Raw genomic sequence first — 13,944 nt, forward strand, 5'->3', positions numbered from 1 at the left:
TCTCGAGAGGTGGGATTGCGGGCGTGAGGCAAAGCAGACCCTCAAGAGTAGCTTTGTGCAAAGCTGACTTTCACATAGCTGGCCTGGAGAAAACCACTAGGACAGCCCAGAGTCGGGTTTCAGAGCTTGGAGGCGGTGACTGGGGAGCTAGCCACGCCCACTAAGGCCGCGGTGGCACTGGATTCTGTCCACAACTCTGTGCCTAGGGTGGGGTTGGGCCACGCCACTTCCGCCGGAACTTCAAATGTCCGGCTTCCTGTCGGAGTTGGTCTTGCCAGCCTAGAAGTTGTTTCTATGACGGAAAAGGCCGCAAGATCCCAAGGTACTTTCTGAAGTCAGCCTCCGAGCTGTGCGGAGTGAGCTGGGTGCCCACGAGGGTAGCCGCTGGCGCGGAGAGGACAGCCTCTTACGGAACAGAGACTGCACGCACACGCTGTTTCCGAGGGGGACCCGGGCGCCGTGCCCCGCCGCGCCCCGCCCCTTTCGCGGCCACGTCTTGCCAGATAAGCAGGGTTGGGCCGCACCGGGTGAGGGTTGTGGAGCTGGGCTGAGGAGGGTCGGCGTCCTTGAGTAGAGGAGGTTGGAGGGGCCACGTTGGGAACGGTGGCGCAGCCTGTCTGCGGGAGTGCAGGCGGGGCCAAGGCCTGGACAGTCAGGGATCCGCGCGGGGTTCGCGTGCTGCTCCAGTCAGCTTTTAACCTGCCCCTTGGCCTGGAAACCTGTCTCGCGGCTGGAATCGGCACCAGCTGACAAACACGGAACCTCTTTCTGCTCCGCGTGGGGTGCGGTCAGCCTCGAAAGCTTGAGCTACTGCTGCTGGGCCAACGTGGTTCAAGTCTGGTCCTTTTGCAGTAGCCGATGACAAACGAGACGTGGTGGCCCGTCCTTCCTTGTTTGCCTCAGGTCCGTGGCCGACTTGTTTCGATGCTGTTGCCCAGAAGCGTCTCACGGTGCTGCGTTACATGGGCGGTGAGGCTAGACAGAGACCAAGTACATCACCTCTTACACGTGTACTTACTGCGTGCCAGGGGGGTGACAGGCCCTGTTCTTTACGTGTCCTAGTATACAGTAGCTGGGTCGCTCTGTGTTCACTGCGCTCGATCATCCAGAGAGACACATAATCAGTAAGACCATTGTTGAGAAGATTGGATAATAGTTTTGCCAGGCCCGTGGAAGAGGTGACTTTAGAACCAGCGCCTCCAAAGAAGCTACTGTGTAAAATTTTCTAGAGGAGTGTTTCAGGCAGAACGAACAAGTGTGGAGAACCATTTGTTTCTAGGTACGGAATATAGCTTAGGTATAATGAAAAAGGAAATCACTAAGGTAAGGGTGTAAACATGGGGCAGGAACTACATAAACCATAACCTCACAGTTTAGGACTAAGAGGTTTGTGTTTTATTGTCAGTGGGACATTGTAAGACACCTCAATTGCTTTTACCTTTATAACATTTTATTAGCTCCCAATTGCAGTATACCTTGATTGGCAAGGAAGGGAAATGAAAAAGCCATGAATGGTGGCACATATTTGTAATCCCAGCACTCATTAGACTTGAGAAAGGATTTCCACCAGTTCTGTGTCTGCTTGGGCTACATAGACATGCATCAAAAGAGAAAAAAAAAATGAATGTTACCTGATGTCTCAGATGTTAAAGTAGCTGTTTGATGTTTTTTTAAACAGTTGTTTTAAGTAGTGCTACTTTCTCGAGTGAGACTGTTTCTTCAGTTGGCTTTTACTGTCCATTATGAGCAATATTGAAGGGGGAATAATATGTTAATAATTATTCAGAGCATAGGCAGATTCTCTGCCTTATTGTAATCAATCCTAGCCAAAATTTTGTATTTATTTTCTCCTTGTTGACAAGGGAATAGGCTAAGAGTGCTTCAGAAATCTGCCCAGAAGATCTTACTACCAAGTAGAAGAGTCAGGGTTTGTAACAAACATGTTTAGCTCCTAAATTTCATTTACATCCTTGCTGTATCTTGTCCTGGCCTGTGGTTTTTCATTCTGTAGAGTGTTGTTTGTTTTTGTTCACTAGTGTGACATCAACCAGACATTATCTTCTTTGGGAAGTTTTTCTTTAGCTGCGCTCTGCTTCTTCCTGATAAGAACAACCTTAATAAGAGGATAGATAGAGCTGTTAGTGTATGTGTGCATGGACTGTGCTGAACAGGGGAAGCTGAAAGTCCTTGTAGCACCTGACATGATGTCTGTAGATGAGGAATCTAGATGACTGTTGGATTTTGGTGTACTTTGGTAAGTTCCCAGAGACAGCTCTGCCATCTAGGAAACAACAGACTGCAAGTGGTCAAAACTGAACCTATAAGCTGGGTGTGGTGGCACATACCCAAAAGCCTTGCACTCAGATGGTGGAGGCAGAAGGAACAGTGTGAGTCCAAGTAAAACCAGCTTGGCCAACATATTGAGACCATGTCTCAAAAACCAAATAACCAAAGAAAGAAAAAGAAAATGTCAGTAAAAATGGTCCCATAATGAACCTGGGCATGATGGCACATGCCTTTAATTCCAGCATTGGGGAGGCAAAGGTAGGAGACTTTATGTGAGTTCGAGGCCATTCCTGGAACTACAGAGTAAGTTCCAGTTCAGCCTGTGCTAGAGTGAGACCGTACCTCGGGAAAAAAAAAGAAAGAAAGAAAAGAAAATCACTAATGAAGTATATAGTGCTAATAACAGCTTTCTTGTGAGTCCACCACTTCATCTCTCTGACCCTCTCAGCCCAGGGACTTGCCTTTGTCAGCAATCTGAGGTAATGAGGCCCTGTACAACTGAGTTAGGCTAACTAAAAGTGAAGGAAGACTAAGGAGAGACAGGGAATGCCAGTTTATTGTACTTCAGGGAGAGGGATCACTATCAAAACCCCACTCCTGGAATAATCAGGGAATTCTGTCTCTAGTTCTGCTTCTCGGGGAGCTGCTGATGAACAGAAGTCCACCATGACTGGCTCCTTTTACTTATTTTGTTTTTCGAGGTAGGTCTTACACTAGCTCAGGCTGACCTAAAATTCACTCTGTAGTCTCAGGGTGGCCTCAAACTCTTGGCATCCCAGCCCTCGGGAGGCAGAGGTAGGAGGATCACCCTGAGTTCGAGGCCACCTTGAGACTACAGAGTGAATTCTAGGTCAGCCTGAGCTAGAGTAAAACCTTACCTTGAAAAATTAGGCAGAGGGCTGGAGAGATGGCTTAGTGATTAAGGCGCTTGCCTGCAAAGCTAATGGACCTCTGTTTGATTCCCTAGGACCCACGTAAGCCACATGCACAAGGTGGTACATGCATCTGGAGTTGGTTTGCAGTGGCTGGAAGCCCTGGCATGCCCATTCATTCTCTCTCTCTCTCTTTTCCCTTTCTTACATAAAAATGGGGGGGGGGGCTGGAGCGATGGCTTGGTGGTTAAGTGCTTGCCTGCCTGTGAAGCCTAAGAGCCCTGGTTCAAGGCTTGATTCCCCAGGACTTACATAAGCCAGATGCACAAGGTGGCGCATGTGTCTGTAGTTCATTTGCAATGACTGGAGGCCCTGATGCATCCATTCTCTCTCTGCCTCTTTCTCTGTTGCTCTCAAATAAATAAAACTTTAAAAAAAAATAGGCAGAGTGAAAGATCAATTTATTAATCTGTGTTGAATGATAATTTCTGCTTTTTAATATTTTATATTACTGTATAGTGGAGTAGGTAAGAACATGTGTATGCTGTGTGGCATTTTGTCATAGGGATACATAAGAAGTATAGTAATAGCAGAGAGACAAGATGCAGCATTTGTGAGATGAAAGCTGTGGCTGCAAACACCTCTTGCTGAGACTTAAGTGGTGTCTGGTATAGTGGTGGAAGGTTGCATTCTCAGCAAGAGGTGTTTGCAGCCACAGCTTTCATCTCACAAATGCAGGGCATGTGAGCATCATATCCCCACAGGGTAGAAACAAAGCCATTTCAAAGCAAAATGCAAAGATTTTCTTTGGCTAACCAATTTGCAGGATTATCATACATATTCGAATGACACAGTGGATTCAGTCATTCACTGAATATTCTGGGATGGCTGGTACTACCAGCTGTTCTTTGGGAGTGTTTAGGATTAGAATGGAGAGGTGGGCTTGGGTATTTCAGTGCTTTGCCGCAGAGATGGGATTCTGTGCGATGGTGGTTTTCAGTGGAATGTGTGGGATATATGAGACAGGTGGATAGACCAAGACATTGATCAGGCTGTGGCAGCCCATTCATGTGCTTGCCCAGCTGGAAAAATTCTTACTGATGATTACAGAGGCAAGAGGTAGCACACACAATTCTGTCCTGGCAAGTCTTGACAACTTCCTTTATTTCTGTGACTCAGGTATTTACATATGCTAAGAATCTCTAGTCAGACTGACTCCCAGAACTCATTACTTTCTGGATTAGCTACACTGGAGTTGGAGTTTGTAATTGTGGTAGTTTGAATGTATGTCCTCCATAGACTCAGGTGTTTCCAGTGCCCATGTAAAGTCAGATGCACAAAGTGGTACATGCACCTGGAGATTGTTTACAGTAGCTAGAGGCCCTGGCATACCCATTCTCATTCTCTCCCCACCTCTCTCTGCTTGCAGATAAATAAAATTATTTTAGTGTGAGAGAGATGGCTTAGTGGTTAAGGTGCTCGCCTGCGTTAAGGACCCAGGTTCAAGTCCCCAAGACCCACATAACCCTGATGTACAAGGTGGCACATACATCTGGAATTTGTTTGCAGTGGCTGGAGGCCCTGGCACACCCATTCTGTCTCTTATCTGCCTTTCCCCCCGTAATCCAATAAATAATTAAATGAGAATTAAAATTTTTTTTTAATTTTTTTTTGTTCATTTTTTATTTATTTATTTGAGAGCGACAGACATAGAGAGAAAGACAGATAGAGGGAGAGAGAGAGAGAATGGGCGCGCCAGGGCTTCCAGCCACTGCAAACGAACTCCAGACGCGTGCGCCCCCTTGTGCATCTGGCTAACGTGGGACCTGGGGAACCGTGCCTCGAACCGGGGTCCTTAGGCTTCACAGGCAAGCGCTTAACCGCTAAGCCATCTCTCCAGCCCAGAGAATTAAAATTTTTTAAACTTTATTTTTATTTATTTATTTGAGAGAGGGGGAGAGAGAGAATGGGTGTGCCAGAGCCTCCAGCCACTCCGAAACTCCAGGCACATGCACCCCCTTGTGCATCTGGCTTACATGGGTCCTGGGGAATTGAACTGAGGTCCTTTGACTTTGCAGGCAATCGCCTTAACTGCTAATTCAGCCCTTTTTTTTTAAAAAAAAAATATTTAAAAACACAACATCAATTCTAAAAACTAAAAAAAAATAACTTGGATCTCCAGCCACCTGGCTGGAAGAGGTATTACTAGGGGCCAGATCCCGGGGTCCAGCCCAAAGGTGTAAGAGAACAGTTGTAAGCTGGGGGTCCTGCTTGCTGCCCATTTGTGCTTGTTGCTTTTGGTGTTTGCTGACTGGTGATGGTTTCTCTATGCCAGGATTTATGAATAGGAGCCAGCTTATTCTGCCATGGATGGAACTTCCCCCTGGATCTGTAAGCTTGAAATAAACCTCTTCCTCCCATAAAACTATGTTTGATTTGGATGATCATATGAGCAATGTGGAACTGTCTACTACAGTAATACATTCCCATATTCCTATTGTTAGAAAAAGAAGACAACTAGGAATTGTAAGGTTCATGAATGACCAGACCACTTGCGACCACTCTGAGGCAGAAAAAAAGCTTTTCATTGGGGGCCCAAGTTGCCAGGCTGTCTCATTGGAGGGAGAAAGATAATAGCTAACGTGAGTCTAGATAGTTTGGGGTTCTATCATTTTCTTTTGGGGAGGGGGATGTAGAAGACAAAAGGACTGAGGAATTCAGGGGTGAGCAGGGAACAAGTAAGATGAAGTAATCGATTAGAATGGATTGCCATCAGAAGAGGAGCCAGGTTGTCTGACAGGAAAACTGCAGCTGAGTACATTGTTAGGTCAAGCTAGTAAGGGTTAGGCAATGTAAACATTTGAAGTTGCATCAGTCAGGCTGCTGTCTCTCCTCCTTCATCTTGACTCCATCTTGGGACTCTTGCCCTACCTAATAGGAATATCTACGACAGAGGAATTAGACTTTATTGAAGGAGAATCTTAGTCATAGAGAGACACTTCACATCTCAGGAGACTCTGGAAATGCTAGGTGTCCGCCTAGCCTATGGGGGAGGGGAGTATGTTCAAGGAGTGCGGGATGATAGAAGGATTAGCAAGTGTAAAGGCAGCAAACTTTTTTGAACTCCTTGCTTCAGAGATAGCCAGGTATCCAGCTCCCCAGGGGTTGTCAAAATAGCAGGGGGAAAAAAAATAGCAGGGGGACAGTCTCCATACAGACTTCTTAGCATGTTCTTAGTATGTTGAATTTTTGACATGCTAACTCCTTCACCTATTAATTGTACTTTTAAGTTACTATCCCTTAATGCTATTTTCATATTAGTAGCATATGTAACATTTGTGTGTGTGTGTTTTAAGAGACATGATTTCACTATATTGCCACAGCTGACTTTGAACTCCTGGTCTCAAGAAACCCTCCTGCCCCAACCTCCCAAGTAGTTAGGATATGGATATATGCCACTGTGTGCAGCAACTTTTTGTTTTTTGTGGGTTTTTTTGTTTGTTTGTTTGTTTGTTTGTTTTTGAAGTAGTATCTTGCTCTAGCCCAGGCTGACCTGGAATTAACTATGTAGTTTCATGTAGTCGATCCTTCTACCTCTGCCTCCCAAGCACTGGAATTAAAGGCATGTACCACCATATCTGGCCTTTTGTTCTTTTTATTTAGGGCCTGGAAGGGATGGCTTACTAGATAAGGCGCTTGCCTGCAAAGCCAAAGGACCCAGGTTCGATTCCCCAAGACCCACTTAAGCCAGATATACAAGGTGGCACATGCATCTGGAGTTCGTTTGTAGTGGCTGGAGGCCCTGGCGCACCCATAGCGTGTGTGTGTGTGTGTGTGTGTGTGTGTGTGTGTGTGTGTGTGTGTGTCTGTTGTCTCTCTGTCAAATAAATAAAAATTTTAAAAACATATTTTTTAAAAATTATTTACTTACAAACAGAGAGAAGGAGAATGGGCATGCCAACTCCTCTTAATACTACTGCAGTTGAATTTCAGATGGCATGCATCATTTTGTGCATCTAGCTTTATGTGAGTACTGTGTTGGCAAATCAAACCCTGGGCCATCAGACCTTACAAGCAAGTGCTTTCATCACTGAACCATCTCTACAACCCTCCTTTTTTGTTGTTGTTGCTTATTTTATTTGACAGAGGCAGATAGAGAATGAGTGTTCCAGGGCCTTCAGCTACTGCAAACAAGCTCTAGATGTGCACTTTACTTAGTGCATCTGGCTTATATGGGTCCTGGGGAATCAAACCTGGGTCTTTTGGCTTTACAGGCAAGCAGTTTAACTGGTATACCATCTCTCCAGCCTTGTTTTAGATTTTTTCTCTTTTTTAATTTTTTATTGTTGACATAATTATAGACAATAAACCATGATAATTCCCTCCCCCTCACTTCACAACTCCACTCTCAGTTATGTCCCTTCTGCCCTTCAATCAGTCTCTTTTATTTGGGTGTCATCATCTTTTCCTGCTATTATAATGGTCTTGTGTAGATAGTGCCAGGCACTGCAAGGTCATGGATATCCAGGCCATTTTGTGCCTGGACGAGTGCACTATAAGGAGTCCTACCCTTCCTTTGGCTCTTATATTCTTTCTGCCACCTCTTCCACAATGGACTCTGAGCCTTGGAAGGTGTGATAGAGATATTTCAGTGCTGAGCAGTCCTCTCACTTCTCATCTTAGCAATAATATATGGGTATGAACATTAAGAAAAGTGCTTACCAGGCACTTTGGTGAGCATAATATATGCATTTAACCAGAAAACGGCAGGCATTACACCCCAAGGACTCATGACTTCCCCTTTCATAGGGTTTCAGTATTAGGCATATATTCCCTCCTGTGGAACAGGCTCCAGTCCAATTAGAGGGTGGTTGATTTCCCCTGTAACAGACTTGTCACTATTGTAACCTTTGGCTCATTTGGCCTGGCTGGAGCATTATAAGTCCTGGAGAATCCACTGTTTCTCTCCACTGGTGACTTCCCTCTCATGGAGCTGCATGCAGCATGCTTTTTTTCCAGCTTTCTGTCAGCTGGTCCACATGGAGAAAGTTTTCAGCTTAGCTCCTGAAAGATTTCTCAGTGACCTTGCAGCCCAAGCATGTGGAGTCTTCAGCAATAGGGTTTTATCATCTATTCCTGGTGACAAACCAAGAGCCTTGGCAGTGGCTGGTAATGTTTTGGGGGCATCAAATACCTCCCTGGCCAGCAACTCACTGGAAGTTATCACCTGTCTGGCACTGAAAATTTTCTAGTCATAATCTATGGCTTCTGAATGTGTCATTGTCCAAAAAAAGTAGGTTTCCATATAGCTGATTCATTCCTGCTTAGATTTTGATTAACTTCCCCCCCACACTTCCTTTACTCAGTCTCTTCCCCTGACCTTATTTAGGCCTTTCTACCCCCAGCAATCTGTTCTTATACTTACATATACACAATACCATCCCTTTGAGTCCTCCCTTCTCCTCCCTCCCTTATATCCCTTTTCTAGCTTACTGGCCTCTGCTACTAAGTTTTATTCCAACTCACATGCAAATCCAGACATTTGTAGCTAGGATCCATGTATGAGAGAGATCATGTGGTGCATAGCTTTCTGGGACTGAGTTACCTCATTCAGTATAATCCTTTCCAGGTTCATCCATTTCCCTGCAGATTTCATAACTTCATTTTTCTTTACTGCTCCATTGTATAAATAGACCATATCTTTGTTAGTCACTCATCAGTTGAGGGACATCTAGGCTCGTCACATTTCCTAGCTATTATGAATAGAGCACCAATAAACATGGATGTGCAAGTGTCTCTAAGGTAGTGAGACAAGGAGTGGTATAGCTGGGTCGTATGGTAAATCTATTTTTAGCTGTCTCAGGAACCTCCACACTGATTTTCATAATGGAGGTACCAGATTACATTCCCACCAATGGTATAGAAGGGTTCCTCTTTTCCCACATCCTCGCCAGTATTTATTGTCACTGGTTTGTTTTTTTTTTAAATATTTTGTTTGTTTGGTTTGAGGTAGGATCTCACTCTAGGTCAGGTTGACCTGGAATTCACTATATAATCTCAGGGTGGCCTCGAACTCACGGTGATCCTCCTACCTCTGCCTCCTGAGTGCTTGGATATAAGGCACATGCCACGACTCCTGGCTCTAAGTATTTTTAAAATTTTATCTTTATTTACTTATTAGAGAGAATGGGCATGCCGGGGCCTCTACCCACTGCAAATGAACTGCAGATGCATGTACCACAGTGTGCATCTGGCTTATGTGGGACCTGGAGAATCAAACATGGGTCCTTAGGCTTCACAGGCAAGTGCCTTAACCGCTAAGCCATCTCTCCAGCCCTCATTTGATTTCTTGATAATAGCCATTCTGCCAGGAGTGAGATGGCACCTCAAAGTACTTTTTTTTTTCAAGAATTTCCTATACCAGTTTTATTTAAAACACAAGAATTTCTTTTTGTAATGGTAAGTGTCTTCAAATAATGTTGAACACGAATCATTGGCTAATACAGGACTTTAAATATGAACAAAAAATTTTTAAAGCAAAAGAATGAAAGTTACATACTCAAAGTACTTTTAATTTGCATTTCCTTGATAGCTAAAGATGCAGAACATTTTTAAGATTTATTTTGATTTATTTATTTACTAGACACAAAGATAAGGGTGGGGGGAGAGAGAGAGAGAGAGAATGGGCACACCAGGGCCTCTAGCCACTGCAAATGAACTCCAGACACATGTGCCACCATGTGCATCTGGCTTACATGGGACCTGGAGAATCAGACCTGGGTCCTTAGGCTTTGCAGGTATGTGCCTTAACCACTAAGCCACCTCTCTAGCCCTATAGAACATTTTTTAGATGTTTATAGACCATCTATATTTCTTCTTTTGATAACTCTATTTAGTTCCATAGCCCATTTTTACTTGGGTTGTTTGATTTGTTATTGTTTTGCTTTATGACTTTGTATATCCTGAATATTAGTCCTCTGTCAGATGTATAGCTGACAGAAATTTTCTCCCATTTTGTAGGTTACCTCTTAGCTCTGTTCACAGTATCCTTTGCTGTACAAAAACTTTGTAATTCATGAAGTCCCAGCAGTAGTGATATTATTTTCTGAGCAGCTGGGGTTATATTCAGAAAGTCATTGCCTATGCCAAGATGTTGAAAGGTTTGTCCTACTTTTTCCTCTAGCAGTTTCATAGTTCCAGGTCTGATATTAAGGTCCACTTGGACTTAATTCTTATGTGTGGAGAGAGATAAGGGTCTATTTTAATCCTTATACATATAGATATCCAATTTTCCCTGAACCATTTGTTGAAGAGGCTGTATTTCCTCTAATGAGTTTTTGTTTGGTTGATTTTTTTTTTTTTATTGTTGTTTTTCCAGGTAGGATCTTACTCTAGCTCAGGCTGACCTGGAATTCACTATGTAGTCTCAGGATGGCCTCAAACTCACAGTGATCCTCCTACCTCTGCCTCCTGAGTGCTGAGATTAAAGGCTTGCACCACCATGCCTGGTACTCCAATGAGTACTTTCAACCTTTTTGTCGAAGCTCAGATAGCTATAGCTGCCTGAACTTACTTCTGGGTCTTCTGTTCTGTTGCATTGATCTACATGTCTGTTTTTGTGCCAGTACCATTCTGTTTTTGTTACTATGGCTCTGTAATATATGTTAAAATCATGTATGGTGATAACCCCAGCCTTATTTTTTAAAATATATTTTACTTATTTGCGAGAGAGAGAGAGAAAGAAAATGGGCATGTCAGGGCCTCCAGCCACTGCAAATGAACTCCAGGTACATGCACCCCTTGTCCATTTGGCTTACATGGGTCCTTGGGAATCAAACTGCGCTCCTTTGGCTTTGCAGGCAAATACCTTAACTGCTAAGCCATCTTTCCAGCCCCCAGCCTTATTTCTGTTGCTCAAAATTGTTTTGGATATCGGAGGGGTTTTGTGCTTCCAAATGAATTTTAGGATTTTTTTTTTCTATTTCTGTGAAGAATGCCATTGGACATCTGATGGGGATTGCACTACAAATCTAGATTGCTTTTGGTAAGATTGCCATTTTTACAATATTGATTCTTCCAATGCAAAAACAAGGGATGTCTTTCCATTTCCTAGTGTCTTCTGCAGTTTCTCACTTGAGTGCTTTAAAGTTCTCTTTGTAGACACCATTCACTTCCTTGGTTAGATTTTGTCTGAGCTACTTTTTTTTTTTTTAGACAGTTGTAAATGGGAGTGATTCTCTGATTTCATCCTCAGCATGTTTGTTGTTAGCATATAGGAAGGCTACTGATTTCTCTGTGTATATTTTGTATCCTGCTACATTGCTAAAAGTGTCCATCAGTTCTAACAGTTTGCTGATAGAGTCTTTAGGGTCCTTTATGTACAAAATCATGTCCTGCAAATGATGATGATTTGATTTTTTCCTTTCCAATTTGTATCCCATTTATATGTGTCTCTTGCCTTATTGCTATAGCTAAGACCTCCAGTACTATATTAAATAAAACTGGAGACAGTGGATACCCTTGTCTTGTTCCTGATTTTAGTGAAAAAGCTTCAAGTTTTTCTCCATTTAATACTATGTTGGTGTAGGTTTGTTTTATATATAGCCTTTATTATGTTGAGATATGTTCCTTCTATTCCCATTTTCTGTAGGACTTTCATCATGAAGGGATGTTAGATTTTGTCAAATGCTTTCTCTACATCTAATGAGATGAACATGTACTTTTTTGTACTTCATTCCATTTGTATAGTGTATTAAATTTATCAGTTTGCATATTTTGAACAATCCATCCCTGTGTCTGTGTGATAAAGCCCATTTGGTCAGGGTGAATGATCTTACTGATATATTTTGTGGAGAATTTTTGTATCTATGTTCATGAGGGAGATTGGTCTGTAATTTTCTTTTTTTGTTCTATCTTTATCTGGTTTTGGATCAGGGTGATGCTGGCTTCACAGAAGGAGTTTGGTAAAATTCCTTCCTTTTCTATTTTATGGAAAGGTTTTAGAAGCATTGGTATTAGTTTTTCCATGGTAATAGGTCTGGTAATATTCACCAGTAAATCCATCTGGGCAGGGACTTCTTTTAGTTAGGAGGTGGTGTTTTTTGTTGTTGTTTTGTATTTGTTTTTATAACTGCTTGGATCTCTGTACTTGTTACAGGTCTATTTAGATGGTTAATCTCATCTTGATTTAATTTTGTTAGGTCATATAAACCAAGGAAATCATCCATTTCTTTCAGATTTTCAACCTTAATGGAGTATGTGTTCTTAAAGTATGTCCTTAAGATTTTTTAAATTTCTTTGGTACTGATTGTAATGGTACATTTTTCATTTCTAATTTTATTCATTTGTGTCTCTTCTCTCTTCTGGTCAGATTTGCTAAGGGTTTATCAGTTCATTTATTCTTTTTATTTTTTTGGTGGGGTTTTATATCATTAATTTCTGCCTAATCTGTATTATTTCTTCCTATCTACTGATTTTTGGTTTGCCTTGCTCTTTTTTTCCAAGGCCTTAAGGTGAATCATTAAGTTGTTTACTTCTCTTAATATAGGCACTTAAAGCTATAAATCTCCCTCTTAGGATTGCCTTCATTGTGTCCCAAAGGTTTTGGTATGTTGTGCTCTCATTATCATTTGATTCTATGAATTTTTTTTATTTCCTTTGATTTCTACATTAACCCATTCATCATTTAGTAATGTTTCTATGATTTTGTGCATGCTTTATAGCTTTTTTTGCTTTTCATTTGTAGTTTAATCCCATTGTGATCAGATAAAATGCAAGGGTTTATCTCAATTTTCCTCTATTTGTTAAGGTTTGCTTTGTGTCCTAATACATGGTCTATTTTAGAGAATGTTCCATGTGCTGCTGAAAAGAACATATATTCTGCAGCATTTGTATGAAATATTCCATAGATATCTGTTTATTTTTTTTCTTTTATATATTTTATTTATTTGAGAGAGGAGGAGGGGAAAGAGGCAGAGAGAGAAGTGTAGGGGTGGGGAATGGGCACACCAGGACCTCTGCATTCGAACTCCAGGCGCATGTGCCACCATGTGCATCTGGCTTATGTGGGACCTGGAGAATTGAACCTTGGTCTTTAGGCTTCACAGGCAAGCGCTGTAACCATTAAGCCATCTCTGCAATCCAGGTCTATTTGCTCTATTTCCTCATTTAATCCAGATGCTTCTCTGTTTATCTTTTCCCAGGATGACCTGTCAGTGATGAGACTGGGGTGTTGAAATCACACACTACAGTTCTATCTGGTGTTTTCTGTGACCTTAATGTAAACAGTGTTTGTTTGATGAAATTAGGAGCCCCCATGTTAGGTGTATATATGTTTAGGATTGTAATGTCCTCCTGTTAGAGTGTTCCTTTAATCAATATAGTGACCTTCCTTAGCTTTAATTAATGTTGGTTTGTAGTCTATCCTGACATAAATTAGGGTAGCGACACCTGCTTGTTTTCTAGGCACATTTACTTGAAACACAGTTTTCCACCTTTTCATGCTAAGATAGTGTCAGTCTTTTCTGGAAAGCTGGGTTTATTGCAGGTAACAAATCAAAGGATCCTGCATTTGTTTGTTTGTTTGTTTGTTTGTTTGTTTGTTTGTTTGTTTGAGGTAGAGTCTTACTCTATCCCAGGCTAACCTGGAAGTCACTACGCAGTCTCAGAGAAGCCTCAAACTCAAGGTGATCCTCCTACCTCTGCCACCCGAGTGCTGGGATTAAAGGTTTGTGCCACCATGCCTGTCTAGGATCCTGCTTTTAACCCAGGCTGCAAACCTGTCTCT

General features: G+C 42.4%; 1 protein-coding gene across 5 annotated transcripts in view; it reads left to right on the forward strand.

Annotated features, from left to right (window-relative positions):
- Nucleotides 1–238: 238 nt before the first annotated feature.
- Nucleotides 239–13,944, forward strand: part of Golga3 (golgin A3) — an 83,491-nt gene continuing 69,785 nt past the window's right edge. For 4 of the 5 annotated variants that reach the window (XM_045156172.1, XM_045156169.1, XM_045156173.1 and 1 more), the window contains exon 1: nucleotides 547–903. The gene's annotated coding sequence lies outside the window, so the exon portion shown is untranslated. Of the gene's footprint in view, nucleotides 323–546; nucleotides 904–13,944 lie in introns of those variants that run through there. The other variant, XM_045156170.1, reaches the window with a different exon arrangement.

This window comes from Jaculus jaculus, chromosome 8, assembly GCF_020740685.1.
Source record: "Jaculus jaculus isolate mJacJac1 chromosome 8, mJacJac1.mat.Y.cur, whole genome shotgun sequence".
NCBI classification, from domain to species: domain Eukaryota; kingdom Metazoa; phylum Chordata; class Mammalia; order Rodentia; family Dipodidae; genus Jaculus; species Jaculus jaculus.